We start from the raw sequence: 16,873 nt of genomic DNA, 5'->3' as shown, positions 1-16,873 counted from the left end.
AACAAAAAAAATACCATGAACGGACAAATGTAAACTCCATTAGAAGTCATTTTTTCAACTCGTACCATTCTTCAAATGAATCTAAAAATGATAACCTTCTCAAGTTGTTAGATATAAATAGTGTGAATCAGATTAATGAAATTTACAGTTTTATTTACCAAGCTCTGAAGCTCAAGAAGCTCTTTGCTCTTAGAGTGATAACTAAGGAACGGATTTTTATGTATTTAAAAATGCCAAATATTTAACTAAAATATGCATTTATTTTCGTCAATTATGTGGAAAATATGTGATTTTCTTAAAATATTTTCTGGAATATTTAAGTAAAATTGACATTTTTTTTTTATGAAAATGGAATTTTTTTGGGGGGGGGGCAAGTTATAATTATTTATACAAGAAAAGAACATTTTTACAATTTATAATAATTTATTAGGAACAAAATAATTTGTTTTTACAAGTTATAATGATTTATACAACAAAGAACATTTTTACTATTTATAAAAAGATGTGTTAAATTTTCAATTTTGAAAACTTCACTCTTCGAAATTGTTTGCAACCACATGAAATTTCAAATGTTGGAACGTAAAGTGACGACGATCTCGGCGTAAGATGGACTTGTAACGACTAAAAGATCGTTCAACATCTACAGATGTTATAGGTGCCTTGCTGAAAGAAGTTATGTCGTTGGTTGTAAAGGGTACACGATGTTCTGAGGTGACTTCTGTTCCACTGATAATATCAGAAATCTGGCAGATGGTCTCCCACCCTTTGTTCTTGCTCAGTACTTCTACCAGTTTTGATCTGATCAGATCTCCCTTACTCCCAGGTATTCCTTCCACCTTTTCGATGACTTTTTTTAACGTTGGACACGTTTTCTGTCAGTCGAACATTTTGGATAATTGGCTTGTGCAAGAAATACGCAATTGTCAGAAATGAATGCAAGGTCGTTCCTTAAATTAGGTTTCTCGAATAAAGACTTGGCTGTATTTATCGCTACTGCTTCGTCTTCGAGATGTGAAAGGACATTCTTGATTTTATTGTAGTTTTCATAGTAATACTGAGCTGCTACCAGCCAAGTACCCCATCTTGTCAATATTGGTTCTGGTGGAAGGCACAAGTCTGGATAGAGATCTTTTAGCATTTTAATGTGACTTGGTGCTTTTAAGAACACTTTTTTAACCACTGTGATTCACAGCCCTACAGTCTGTGGTTCACAGTTCCTGTCAACCACCTCCCAATTATGAAAATATGCCCAAAATGAAAAATATGTACATATTTTGATTAAATATGTAGAAATATTTATTTATTTTAATCAAATGTGTATAAATATGCGATAACATCCAAATATATGGAAATATGTGAAATAAAAGTAGGCTCAAACGGCTTAAAGAGTGTCAGTATGAATACTTCTAGTTGAAAAACGTCTGTAAATTGCCTAGAAAAAAATATGTAAATACATACGAATCCGTTCCCTAGTGATAACTGTTGAGCAATTTATGTTTAACTAATTAAGCTATTTTTCACTTATGTACATACGAGTACATATGTCAATGAGTTATTTTCTAGTTTTCCACTTTTTTACCTCATAAAGAATAGTTTCCTTTATTATAATACTATATTAATGAAATGTTAATTTATTTATTTATTTTACTTTATTTTATTTTTTTTTCTATTTTGTATTTATTTACTTTTATTTTTATTTATTTATTTTTTATTTTTTACTGTTTGTGCATTTTTGTTACAACTCCCAGCATTAGCTGGTATTTATTTACCTATAAGCTTGTAAATAAATAAAATGTAAACTCTATTTTACAACCTAAAGCTGGTGGGAATACAAGAATTACCATAACATTTTCTTATTAGAGTCAGCAAAGGTAGTGCGAGACGAAAACATAAAAAAAGACGAAATCTTTACACCAAACTGATTATCCTTTCTCTGAGGATGGATGAAGTTTCGTAACTGGTCACAAATACAATAAACATGCGACGGATGGAATCAGAGATATAGTCCAGACTTAACCATATTTTCATTATTTTATTTGTTGAATAAAGTGAAAACTACAGAAAGAGTATTGATGAACACATTGATCTTGTCTTTAAACACAACGTTGCAAAAAAAGAAAAAATTAATCTTACAAAATAATATTATTACAATACAACAGATATTACAATAGTATACATACGTAGATAGAGAATCAAATACTTATACTGTAAAATAGTTATGCAAGAATAACATCAATTACAAAATCAGGTTATAAGAAGAGATTATTTAAAAAAATATATCATTTATCTTTAGAGTGACGATATTAGGTTAAAGAATAAAAAAAGAAACAATGAAATTTGTAAATATTGTACACGTAGACAAAAGTAACGAAATAAACGTTGTCTTTATACGTTTAAAAATAAACCGTTCAGTCAAGGTAATCAAAATTAAAGAATCAGGAAAAAAAATGTACAAAACATTCATACTTACAAACAAGAGTGAAAAGTAGTTCACTCAAATTACATAATTGGTAGAATTAAAGATTCATTATTCTAAGAAATGAAAACATTATTGAGAAGTTATTCGTTTTACAAGAGAAAGCGGAGTTGTAAAGAAGTAATTAGGTGGAGAACCAATTAATCTATTTTATACAGATTGGTAGCTGCTGCATTAAAAACAGATAGAATACGAGGGTCGTTTGAAAAGTCCGTGCAAAAATAAAAACTACTTAATTTTTGGGGGTAAACATTTTTTAATTTTCAACATAGTCTCCTTTTAGGCTTATACACTTCGTCCAACGCTGCTCTAGTTTGTTGATCCCTTCCGAATAATAGGATTTGTCCAAGTCTGAAAAATAGCCATTCGTTTCTGCAATCACCTCCTCGTTTGAATAAAATCTTTTTCCCGCCAGCCATTTCTTCATATTGAGGAACAAATAGTAGTCCGAGGGAGCCAAGTCTGGAGAATAGGGGGGATGTGAAACGAGTTGGAACCCTATTTCCATTAATTTTGCGACCACAACTGCTGAGGTGTGAGCTGGTGCGTTGTCGTGATGGAAAAGGACTTTTTTGTGGGCCAATCGTGGGCGTTTTTCTTGCAGCTCGGTTTTTAAACGGTCCAATAACGATGAATAATATGCACCTGTAATAGTTTTACCCTTTTCCAGATAGTCGATGAGGATTATTCCATGCGAATCCCAAAAGACAGTCGCCATAATCTTTCCGGCCGAAGGAACGTTCTTCGCCTTTTTTTGGCGCAGATTCCCCCTTGGTAACCCATTGTTTAGATTGTTCTTTGAGTGTAGTGATGTATCCATGTTTCATCCACAGTGACGAAACGACGCTTAAAGTCCTGCGGATTCTTCTGGAACAGCTGCAAACCGTCCTTGCAACACTTCACACGATTTCGTTTTTGGTCAAGCGTGAGCAATCGCGGCACCCATCTTGCGGATAGCTTTGTCATGTCCAAATGTTGTTGCAAAATATTATGTACCCGTTCATTCGAGATGCCCACAGCACTAGCAATCTCACGCACCTTCACTCTTCTGTCATCCATCACCATATCATGGATTTTATCAATGTTTTCTGGAGTAGTAACCTCCAGAACGTTCAGCATCACTTGTGCCCATATGGCCACTCCGAAAATTTTGAAACCACTTATAAACTGTTCTAATCGAAGGTGCAGAGTCACCATAAGGTTTATCAAGCTTCTCTTTAGTCTCCTGAGGCGTTTTGCCTTTCATAAATTAGTGTTTAATCAACACACGAAATTCTTTTTCGTCCATTTTTTGAAAATCACTCGACTTCCTCGATTCAAACGAATGCCAAACACAAAGAAATAGACCGATTTGGCTGAAACTTGGTGTGTGTTCTTCCAAGAGATGCTACTAACTAAACATAACCTCGATACGCGCCAGTGGTGCTATCTCTCTGACTTTGCACGGACTTTTCAAACGACCCTCGTATATTGCCTACGAAGCGCTTTGCACACAGGAGATTGAACAATAAAATGGTACAGATCTTTTGACGAAGCAGAATTGCACACTGACCATACCTCTTATGGTTTAACCAGGTAACTAAAGGTTTTACAGGTTACATTGGGCTGAAAATTTCTGGAAACTTAACAAAGTGAAATGTTAAAGCTAGGAATGTGTTAACTAAGCACTATGAACACCTTTGTATGTACTGAGTAAATAAATTTCGAAACAAATCCGCTTTGCAAAGTTAATGAAACGAAAATTACTGTTTTTTTTTGTTTTTTTTTGAAAAAAGGGTTTTATAGACTTCAAGTGGGGTATTATTGGGCGTCAGATGATATCAAATATATTATGGCAGTTTCTGGAAATCCTATACATCTTCTTGTAAACTAGTGCATGGATAGATACACTTTTTCAACTCTCATAAATTACTGAATCTAAAGATTTTTGTTTTGTTTCTAATGGCATGCTCTTAAAATTACCTACAGAAATCCAAGGAAAGAACATTCTAAACCGAAGCGAACTTACTGCACTCATATCTCTCCCACTTTTAAAGTTTTTGAACTAGGCCTGTTAAGTATTCTACTTCTTTCATTACGGAAGTTGCGAAAAGAAAACTATTCGACAGATCCAAGGGATAGTCACCGTTCGTAGTGATTTCCAAACTGAGTTCGCATCCTTTAAGACGTTCCAGGATTTGTAAGAAGGGATCTGACCATTAATAAATGAAATAAGTAAATGTAAATTAAGTAAACTTTGATTTTAATTAAGTTTTATTAGATATTTTAAAGAATTTCATGGAGTACCCAACACCTTCTGAGGTGCATTGATGATTTGAAAAGATGACAATAAAAAACAATACACTATAAAAATAACAAAGTAGTACATTAGAATTCCATTAGAGTGTGACACTTCAATCAACTACATTAAGAGATTGGAAATTAGCTAATTTAATTATTTTATTATTATTTATTTTTCTAAATACGCATCTATTCCTCTTGATTATAGGCGGAATCGCATTGCTAGGTTCATATCCTTTATTTTACAAATATTGTAGGGCATTAGTATAATAGAAATTCATTTCTATTATAAAGGCGATCATTAAATCTTAACCGAAAGATAACTGAAATTCCAAGTAAATATAATTATTTATTTCATTTTTAAAATTGGCGAATAAAGTTGAATCTTTTTTCAGAAGAATGGATTCGGTTCAAACGATGCGCGATTTGTCGGAAGGAGATACCGGCTCCTTGCAAACCGACAGTTCATTCTCTTTACGAAGTTGTTATCACCTTGTAATTTTGATAATAGCAGAACTTCAATGATTTAGTATCTCATAAAATTATAACGAGATAAAGATCAATTATTTATTGAGTAAAATCTTCTAAACAAAAAAATAACAGATTTAACCCCAACAAATTTTGTTTATCTGCGATATAAACAAATCATTCACATCAAAATTTTGGTAAACTGAATATTTATATTTAAAAAACGAATGTTTACACCTATGCAATGATTTACACCATCGCTATGTTTACAAAATTAAATGATTTTTTTTTTTTTTTTGATATATTTACATCATCAAGGACAGAGATAGAAATGAAATTTTATCTGATACCTCCATCAAATCCTTGGATTCTAATGTTTTCACACATTAAAGTAATGTCGGAAGCTATTTTAATGGATTTAACTAAAAGTTGTTTCGTGTACCAAAAAAAAAACTACCTTCCGCTTCCTAATTCTTTTGGCTTGGTCACATGAAACATTCTATTACCTCGTTGATTTTGTCCGTTATAGCACTAAAGTATATCTTATTTCAGTCTAGTTCAGCTTTTTCAACCATCCACTTTGGTGTCAAGATTTTAATCACAACACATTTATAACACAATAAACTTTCATTATTTTTTTGTTTTCCTTTTGGAATATACGAGGGTCGTTTAAAAAGTCCGTGCAAAGTCAGAGAGATAGCACTACTGGCGCGTATCGAGGTTATGTTTAGTTAGTAGCATCTCTTGGAAGAACGCACACCAAGTTTCAGCCAGATCGGTCTATTTCTTTGTGTTTGGCATTCGTTTGAATCGAGGAAGTCGAGTGATTTTCAAAAAATGGACGAAAAAGAATTTCGTGTGTTGATTAAACACTACTTTACGAAAGGCAAAACGCCTCAGGAGACTAAAGAGAAGCTTGATAAACATTATGGTGACTCTGCACCTTCGATTAGAACAGTTTATAAGTGGTTTCAAAATTTTCGGAGTGGCCATATGGGCACAAGTGACGCTGAACGTTCTGGACGCCCTGTTGAGGTTACTACTCCAGAAATCATTGATAAAATCCATGATATGGTGATGGATGACAGAAGAGTGAAGGTGCGCGAGATTGCTAGTGCTGTGAGCATCTCGAATGAACGGGTACATAATATTTTGCATCAACATTTGGACATGACAAAGCTATCCGCAAGATGGGTGCCGCGATTGCTTACGCTTCACCAAAAACGAAATCGTGTGAAGTGTTGCAAGGACGGTTTGCAGCTGTTCCAGAAGAATCCGCAGGACTTTAAGCGTCGTTTCGTCACTGTGGATGAAACATGGATTCATCACTACACTCCTGAGACCAAAGAACAATCTAAACAATGGGTTACCAAGGGGGAATCTGCGCCAAAAAAGGCGAAGACCGTTCCTTCGGCCGAAAAGATTATGGCGACTGTCTTTTGGGATTCGCAAGGAATAATCCTCATCGACTATCTGGAAAAGGGTAAAACTATTACAGGTGCATATTATTCATCGTTATTTAACATCCCTTTTAACGGGACCGCTGATTTGCGAAAGCAATTTAAGATTATTGGCTCCGATGATGTCTGGGAAAAACAGTATATACCTGAGGGTAAACTGACGGATATCATGGCAAGTTCAACAATAATCTAATTAGTAAGGATGTTGAATCTCTGTTAAACGCCAGGTTTAACTCTTTCCTTAGGAATATTAGCAGTTTTGGTTTAGGTGAACAATACATTCACTTTAAATGTGACATCGATATGATCAGAGTTGCCAGTCAACTAAGATTAATGTCTGAGAAGAAGCCTCAACTGTATATCCTTGGTAGGGCCTATAAATTTAATACTGGTTCCCCCTGCCCATTATGTGGAAAAGATCAAGATGACTTAATTCATTTTTTAATTATCTGCCCGATATTGGATGTCTTAAGAGCAAAGTATTTGCATGCGCAACACATTAACTTTTCTTCTAGTATTCAGCCTAAAATTATGTTGGAGAATCTCTTAAGTTTCGACTCTGTAAACAAAGTTAAATATATGTACTTTTTTATAATTAATTCAATGAAAATTAGAAATTTTTTCTCATTAATTTAATGTTTTATTAATTTAATTAACGCCCACGATTGGCCCACAAAAAAGTCCTTTTCCATCACGACAACGCACCAGCTCACACCTCAGCAGTTGTGGTCGCAAAATTAATGGAAATAGGGTTCCAACTCGTTTCACATCCCCCCCTATTCTCCAGACTTGGCTCCGTCGGACTACTATTTGTTCCCCAATATGAAGAAATGGCTGGCGGGAAAAAGATTTTATTCAAACGAGGAGGTGATTGCAGAAACGAATGGCTATTTTTCAGACTTGGACAAATCCTATTATTCGGAAGGGATCAACAAACTAGAGCAGCGTTGGACGAAGTGTATAAGCCTAAAAGGAGACTATGTGTAAAAATAAAAAAGGTTTACCCCAAAAAATTAAGTAGTTTTTATTTTTGCACGGACTTTTCAAACGACCCTCGTACATCCCTCTATTAGCTTCTTTCTTTATCGAACATGCTAAATGATGTCTATTAAAGTTGAACTTATCTTATTGTTGTTGCACATGTCGAGTTAAACAATTTTTAAAAATCATTTTCTGTTGCTGACGACAACAGAAATTAATGCGAGACTAGAAAGTGCTGTGCTAAGTAGTCTTCACTGATATTGTAACAGCCGTGGTTATTTGAACGAAACAAGAGACCTGATTTCAACAAGGAAAGCATTAAATTTTATTTCAAATTTACTTTACTTTTGAACAAAAAGTAATATTCTACAATTAAAAACTAAATACGATTACTTGTAACATATTATTTTTTCCTAATTACTCATTCAATACTCCAAAACACAGTATTTTACATTTTGTTCGTTAGTGATCCTCAATTTCTTCCAACCTGTTATCATAACATTTACAAGTATTTACAATTTCTAGTCTATAAATAAATGCCCATTATAAATACACCTTCACGCCAGTAATAAACACACACCATAATCATCTTCAACTTTCAAGGAGAAAGTACTCGATATCCGTTTCCTATTTAAAGTAATCAAACTAACTTAAGTGGGTAAGAACTTATTATATCTTCATCCAGTCTTTCTAATTTAGAAATTAACCTCAATTTGACTACAAATATTTATACATTTCAAAAATTAGCGTTGCTTATACAACCCTCACTTTAGAAATGCGCGCTATTCTGTGAATCCGTTGTTTCTTCAGATTTCTTTCTTCTGATTTTTCTTTCCACATTATTAGAACTGATGAGAACCAACTTCTCCTGCTTGTTGTGTAGAAATCCTTAGCCTCGTCAGACTTATTGATTTATGTCGCAAATTCTACTCGACTCAGCGAAAAACACGAAGTGAAGAAAGATTACTGTCAATTTTAACCATACTTTTATTATTATTATTATTTTTTTAACAAGCATTCAACCTAGGGACTAAGTCATCTTCAGCGCTAATGCTTTCAAGGTTGGCAATTATTATATTTCTGTTACATTTTAAAGATCAACTGTTGTTTTGTCTTCTGTTTTGATTGTGTAAGTAGTCAAAATATGATTCTATTTAAAGTCTATCTAAACAGTCAGAACAAAAGACCTTTGATTTAAAAATGTTAGTAATTATAATAATTGTTAATAAGCATAAGCCTCTGAAGATGTCCTAGTCCCAAAATCGAAAGCTTGGCAAAAAATTAATAAAAAATCATAACTGAATTTGGCAATAATATTTCTTCCTTTATTATTAATGAATCAGTCAGCAAAAATGATGAACAATATTCTACAGGTAATTTATTTTAATTTTTCACTTGAATTATCCCGTGCACTGCCATTTTTTAAAATATTTATTTAAACTTATAAATTGCACAAGTATATCTTCAATAAGCATTGAAGCAGCTCACGTAAAAGCGAACTTCTATACTCTTTGTTATCATGCATCATGATCAATGCTAAAGCAGCGAATGATCATGACTACTGATTATTCAAAATCTGTTGGAAATTAATACCAGGATGCCTAAAAGAGTTGATAAAAATGCATGCCTCATTGTACTTTTTATCTTTAATTAATCGTATGGCTAGACATTATATATTATTTAAATAAAATAGAATTACTTATTAAAAAATACTCCAAGTATTTTGTAAACAGTTCCGCCATGTTCACTGTTGCAAACTGAGTATAACTAGGTCCAATTGATCATTTTTTATCTGTAGGTGAAATTCTTCTTACAATGCAGAATCCTGCGGATCTTGAAGAGGATAAGAAATCAGAGAGAAAAAAAGGGCGAAATGCCTCAATTCTCTACTGTTCTCTCCAGGAACAGTATTCTTTGGAATATCCAAAGTAGTTTTATAATTTATAAAAAAAAAAATCTTGATCTATTTTGGAGGTAATATAAATTATTTTCTTGGTCCCAATAAAAGAGGTTCGATTTTTTAAATTACTTCCGATGTAACGGTATAAGAGCATAGAAAATATTGTTTATCGTGCAGATTGCCAGTTTCCATCAAAAATACAATTTTTGAGACATCTAAATAATACTATAGAATTTTTTTTTTCACTAATCCTAGCTGATCTCTTTAAAAAGTTTGAGGTATCCACAAACACTGTTATTGAATGCAAACAAATTTAATGAAATGGTTACTTTATTTAGAATATATTTAGAAGTTTTTAGCAATTTTATTTCACAAATTGTAAGAAAATAGTTCCAAGAAGCTTTAATGACGTAAATTGCGGCAACACAAAATGAAGAGAGTGCCTACATCATTTTGTTCAAATTCTGTCTTCTGCAGTTTACTTTACCGAAACAGATTACTTAAAAATAACCGTTTAATACGTATTGGTAATTGGTTCGTACAATTTTGTTTGTTTGTTATTGTAACAATGTCTCAGAAAAGAACTTGAGGGCAGAAGATACAAGTTTAGCGGACTGACGTTTAGTAAAATATACTCGTAATATACCTACTCAGTTTTATTTAATTCAACTGATTTTTAAATGTCGAAATATTGAAATGATTGAAATGATTAAAATGTACTGAAGCTATTATAAATATATTATATTCAGTAATTATCTTCTAGAACTTCATGCACTCCTATCCCGGCCACAAATTGAGAACAAAGTGTTCCCATACCTTGAGGATAGAGGCCTTGATTTAATGATTAATTTTATTTTTCAATTATTTTTTTTCCGGCGCGAAGACTAATTTAAATTATTAAATGAAATAACAGTAATATTTTAAAATATATGTACACAAATTCAAGGTAAACAAAAGTGGTTTAATATCTTCACTAATTTTTTTATGAATAAGAAAATTTGTTTTTCTTAATAACTCATTATTTATGAGACTCCATTATTTAAATTATATAAAATATAATGTTCTGTTGGTTGCAAACAGATGTACAATAACCATAAAAATGGTATATTATAAAACCATTTGCTTATTTTTTTTTAAATCATTTATATTTTCAGCCAGTGCCAAGACAACTTCTCACCCTTCCTCCCATTTGCATGAAAGCTTGAAGATGATAGTTTTCTCCATGCAATTACACCAATTAACGGATATCGGAAGGTAGGGTTGAAGATAACATGAAGATCTTCAAAAAAATTTTTTTAAAAATTTATGACAACATAAGTTGTAGAAACATTCCGCCATAAAAATACTAAGCGCGAAACTCTCAGATAAAGGACCTTTTTTACTCATGAAAATAAAATAATTAAAAACCAAATGAAATTTAAATAAAATGAATTTGCACGAAATTTAAATCTAGATGAATTTGGTAAGAAACAGAATCATATAGAATAATGAAATCAATATGAAAAAGGTTGTATAAGACATATATAAGAGGAGGTCTATAAATTAAGTAATGAGATTGATTTTTTTAAATTTGTTTATTCAAAAAGAATTACAATTCTATATTGTCACCTTCAAAATAACTTCCTTCTGAAGCCACACAGCGCTGGAGACGTTTCTTCCACTCCTCATAGCAGTGCTCCAACTCCGATACTGGAATAGCCTTCAGCTGGTCGACTGTCCCAAAATGAGTTCCTTTGAGGTGATTTTTCAACTTCGGGAAGAGAAAAAAAGTTACAAGGACTCAAGTCAGGCGAATAAGGAGGCTGAGGAGCCACAGGAATGTTTTTACTGGCCAAAAACTCGTTTATTGAAATTTGCTGTGTGACAAGGAGCATTATCGTGATGCAACACCCACTTGTTCTCGATGTTTGGTCTTACAAGAATGACCCTTTTTCGAAGTTTTTCAAGTAAAATTGACTGTTGATTGACTGTTTGACCTTGAGGTAGAAACTCTTTGTGGACGATTCCGTGGATATCGAAAAAACAAATCAGCATGCATTTGATCTTCGACTTCGCCATCCTTGCTGTTTTGGGCCTTGGAGAGGTTTAAGTGTGCCACTCCATGCTCTGGCGCTTGGTTTCTGGGTCGTACTCAAACACCCAAGACTCGTCACCAGTAATGACACGTTCCAGAAAATGGGGGTTATTTTTTCAAGAGAACTCATTTTGGGACAGTCGAAAACATTCAAGCGGCTGTAACCCCGACCAGCTGAGGGCTATTCCAGTATCGGAGTTCGAGCACTGCTATGAGGAGTGGAAGAAACGTCTTCAGCACTGTTTGGCTTCAGAAGAAAGTTATTTTGAAGGTGACAATATAGAATTGTAATTCTTTTTGAATTAAAAAATTTAAAAAAATCAGTCTCATTACTTAATTTACAGACCTCTAATGTGAGGAGAGCCGTCTAGATGTCTGAAATTCTTCCTTTCTTTCTAGTTGATCCAGTGAAAAATTGGTATGAAGCGAATTTGAAAAACATAGGTCTAAAAAGCTGGTACGAATAGAAAAATTCATTTTTGGAAGCATTCACAGATAAAGGTTGGCCTAAAATTAGGAAAGCACACAATTATTGGTATTTAGGTATCATTAATATTAGTGGTAATTTCAATGACTTTTTTTTCCAGAATTAACATGATTGTCGATGGATTACAGTTACTGGTACAAGAACAACTAGATCGATAAGAAATATAACTATTGAAAATCTGTGTATGGAATAAAGGCAATTTGACGATTATTTTAATAAAATGAAGAAAGAATACTGGGTTTTGGTTGATATAATTAAGATATAATCCAGTTACAACTAAGGATAAGAATGTTAACCAAAATATGGGAAAGGTTTAGGGAAAAGTTCAAATAGTTTAAACTTATTCAAGATGATTCTCCAAATGTTCTACAAAGAATTCTTATAGCAATTCATTTAAATGTTGATTACTGATACTTTGTAATTCTTTTCAGAATGATAAAATCAGATGTTAAAACAAATTTACGCAGCTAATATGTCAAGTTCTTTCTTTGGAGATCTCATAATATTTATTTTAAGTGAAACTGGCCTTACATTAATTAGAAAGACCTCCATATTTCTTTTCAGAGATATTAGTGCGTGAGTTCAAATTTAGATTGTTGAAAGGGTGAAAATACCATGTCATACTAAGTAATACAAATATTATAAAAATATTTGTAGATAAAATTAGCTACTGGCTATAAGATCTAAATAAAATGAAATTTAAATAAAATGAATTTGCACGAAATTTAAGTCTAATAGATGAATTTGGCAAGAAACAGAACCATAAAGAATGGTGACATCAATATGATTAGAGATAAGATTCTTAGTACTTTTAAAGGATAATTATTTTTAAAGGCAATTACAGAAGTAAGTGTTCATGAACGTTAATTTAAGAATAATAAAATTAATATCCAATAACACATAAATCATTAACAAAAAAAGACATAAACTTGTCCAATTAGAATTAGAAGTAGTCTTGGGTTCATTATTTTATTGAGCTTTTATTTCATGACGAGTGTATAATTAAATCGCAAAAATAATTGTTATTAAAGCAATTTTTCCATAAATACGTTTTTGTGCTACTAAACTATTTGTGCTACTAAACTATTTGTTACTATTTGTGCTACTAAACTATTTGTTACTATTTGTGCTACTAAACTATTTGTTACTATTTGTGCTACTAAACTATTTGTTACTATTTGTGCTACTAAGTTATTTGTTACTATTTGTGCTACTAAGTTATTTGTTACTATTTGTGCTACTAAGTTATTTGTTACTATTTGTGCTACTAAACTATTTGTTACTATTTGTGCTACTAAACTATTTGTTACTATTTGTTTTCTAAACTAAGTTATTTGTTTTCTGCACTATAAAGGGAAATTACAATTTAAATTGTATCATTTGAGATAATAAATCAGCACTCGTGGAAATAATTTATTATTTAGGTAATAATTGACAGTTATAGATTGTCTATTTCTGGAAAGTTGACTGCCTGATTAACAATAATTGAATGGTAATTATTATAAAATTTATATACTTTCAAGTATGTGACACGTTTATCTGTAAACTGTTCTAACTTTTATTAGAAAGCAGAGAACTATGCTATGAATGAATGGTGGTTTTTGGCCTACTATTTAATTAATGAACAACAACGATGTTTAAGGACCTTACATATTCATAGCTGCACTTGAAACATTTTAAGATAATTTTTCATATATTAGTAATTGCATAAATTCTCAATAACCTCAGCCTTGGTAATACAATTTACCGAAATATACGCTGTTACGCAATACTGAAAACCTCACAATATAAAATAATTAAACTTTTATAACACGCAATCTCTACGAATAGTTAATTGCCGGAATCTTTTCGATTTCACTCAGCGTTAATTGTTTCAAAACTTTAATTTACCATTCCATTTCAGAATGTTAAATAAAAACACTGATTTTTAGTTTTAATAGTAGCAACTTGGTGTCCTTCGAATATTAAATAAGTAAATCTTATTGTAAAACTCTTGCTGCACTATAAAAGGCAACTATTTTTACAACTACGCACTATTATAAAACTTTGTAAGCAGTAGAATTGTAATGTATCTTGATTGATACCTTGTAAGAAAATATAATGACACTCTCTAAATTACTGGGGGGAAAAAATGTACACTAAGGTGTAACAAATAACAATCAAATGTGATGTTTTATCATCCAACTCCTAATTAGAAACCTTTTAAACAAATAAATAATAGTTTTGTTTATTTTATCCTTCGTTTCACTTAAGTTTATTGCATCCCTGGCCGGTTTTGGACTTAAATCCATTTTCAGAGTTAGAATAATCAGTCAATAACTGGATCAGAGATTTCGTCTTCACTTACGTTACCATCTCGCTCTACACTTTGCTGTTCAGGGATACAATAAACATGAATACTACAACAGATAAAATCAAAGATATTATCCAGCACTGCAGATCTAATTACATTTTCAATATATGTACATATTTTTCGACAAATAGTTGTCTAAAACGTAAACCATTTGTTAGGCCAGCAATTCATTTCCATCCCAACAGGAGCTAAAAATTTCTATTTTGATCATCTTTCCTATTTTTACAGCTTAAATACCCAAAACAAAGTGGACCTTGAATTACTAGATATAATATTCAGAAGTTGCCAGGTCTGGGCTTAGTGAGAGAGAAGCTCAAATTAAAGTTTTTTTACTTGAGACAGTTTTTTCAGTTACCCAAAAACTGATATCTTTCAGTTAAACCTAAGTGTAGCCTTCTGACAAAACAGAGTAGTGTTCCAGAAATCACATGGGCGTAACCAATTTGAAAATAAATATGGCCTAGCCCACAACACATAAAGTTAAATGTATTTTTCTTTTTTTCGTCCAAAATTTTTCACTATGAAAGGCAGATTTGCTGGTTGGCCTAATTTATTGTCAAAATAAATCTGTTTTTCATTGTAAGAAATGGTTCCCTTGATGAAACGAAAATCATTTGGATCTGTAAGAAAGCTTTTACAGCTTACAAGTCGGCAACTGACTGTTAGCATTTGATTTGGAGAGCTTCGTTAGCATCTGAAAAGTCAGGTGGTTGTTTATAGTTGAGAGGTATGCACTCAAGAGTTGCTAATATATGTTGTGGGCAAGGCCATATTCATTCATAAACTGATTACGGCCATGTGATTTCTAGAACACTGCCAAAATGCTGCACTTAAGTTTAACTGAAAAATATGAGAGGTATATATGGCATTTCAACCGAATGTTTTCTATTGCTGATGCTAGAAACCATTTCATTGGCTGCTACTTCGTTCATTAAACTTTCACTGATTGATTCCTAATAGACAAATTATCATTTACTGGTAGTTTAGCAGCTCTAACAAAAATTGTCACTCACGGAACTTCTTAAACCCTCTCACAATTAAAAATGAATTAATCATAAAATCTTAAAAGTTTAATACAACAAAAAAGTGATTTGATATCTTATTAAATACGCCTTAAGTTTAAATTGAAAGAAAAAAACTGTTCAATTTTTGTTTATAGTTATCGACATTATAAATATTAGTTTTACTAAAAGTTGTTAACAATCTAGTGATTTCAATATGAGAGGCATTATGTTTATTCCCCCTTCATGTTTATAAGTGTATTCTAAACATATCATATGACAATAAATAAACAGTTAAATCATCGCTCCATACTTACCACTGTTTATTTGCCCCTCCAAAGCCTTGTTAAATTATATAGTTCATTAATGAATCTTTGTAAGAGCAATTTGTCTCTAAAAGTTCGCTTTCCATTCCAATAGCCCTAAGTAGAACTACGAGGGTCGTTTGAAAAGTCCGTGCAAAAATAAAAACTACTTAATTTTTGGGGGTAAACCTTTTTTATTTTTCAACATAGTCTCCTTTTAGGCTTATACACTTCGTCCAACGCTGCTCTAGTTTGTTGATCCCTTCCGAATAATAGGATTTGTCCAAGTCTGAAAAATAGCCATTCGTTTCTGCAATCACCTACTCGTTTGAATAAAATCTTTTTCCCGCCAGCAATTTCTTCATATTGGGGAACAAATAGTAGTCCGAGGGAGCCAGGTCTGGAGAATAGGGGGGATGTGAAACGAGTTGGAACCCTATTTCCACTAATTTTGCCACCACAACTGCTGAGGTGTGAGCTGGTGCGTTGTCGTGATGGAAAAGGACTTTTTTGTGGGCCAATCGTGGGCGTTTTTCTTGCAGCTCGGTTTTCAAACGGTCCAATAACGATGAATAATATGCACCTGTAATAGTTTTACCCTTTTCCAGATAGTCGATGAGGATTATTCCTTGCGAATCCCAAAAGACAGTCGCCATAATCTTTCCGGCCGAAGAAACGGTCTTCGCCTTTTTTGGCGCAGATTCCCCCTTGGTAACCCATTGTTTAGATTGTTCTTTGGTCTCAGGAGTGTAGTGATGTATCCATGTTTCATCCACAGTGACGAAACGACGCTTAAAGTCCTGCGGATTCTTCTGGAACAGCTGCAAACCGTCCTTGCAACACTTCACACGATTTCGTTTTTGGTCAAGCGTGAGCAATCGCGGCACCCATCTTGCGGATAGCTTTGTCATGTCCAAATGTTGATGCAAAATATTATGTACCCGTTCATTCGAGATGCCCACAGCACTAGCAATCTCACGCACCTTCACTCTTCTGTCATCCATCACCATATCATGGATTTTATCAATGATTTCTGGAGTAGTAACCTCATCAGGGCGTCCAGAACGTTCAGCGTCACTTGTGCCCAT

The 16,873-nt window shown here is 32.8% G+C and overlaps 1 protein-coding gene and 1 long non-coding RNA gene across 4 annotated transcripts in view; one reads left to right on the top strand and one right to left on the bottom strand.

Moving 5' to 3' along the window:
* The window catches only part of LOC141454261 (anillin-like), a 45,713-nt gene that overhangs the window by 5,383 nt on the left and 23,457 nt on the right, over nucleotides 1–16,873 (bottom strand). The window lies entirely within an intron of this gene.
* On the top strand, nucleotides 11,260–13,476 carry LOC141454525 (uncharacterized). 2 transcript variants are annotated; one of them, XR_012458771.1, is made up of 3 exons: nucleotides 11,260–11,910; nucleotides 12,039–12,140; nucleotides 12,227–13,476. It is a non-coding gene; the product is annotated as an uncharacterized lncRNA (long non-coding RNA). The 2 variants fall into 2 exon arrangements; XR_012458770.1 differs by having other exon boundaries at nucleotides 11,984–12,140.

The sequence above is a fragment of the Rhodnius prolixus genome, unplaced genomic scaffold (assembly GCF_049639745.1).
Source record: "Rhodnius prolixus isolate KJV_2025 unplaced genomic scaffold, Rpr scaffold_9, whole genome shotgun sequence".
Taxonomy (NCBI): domain Eukaryota; kingdom Metazoa; phylum Arthropoda; class Insecta; order Hemiptera; family Reduviidae; genus Rhodnius; species Rhodnius prolixus.
The sequence above is the reverse complement of the archived record's forward strand: the minus strand, read 5'-3'. Positions and strand labels throughout refer to the sequence as shown.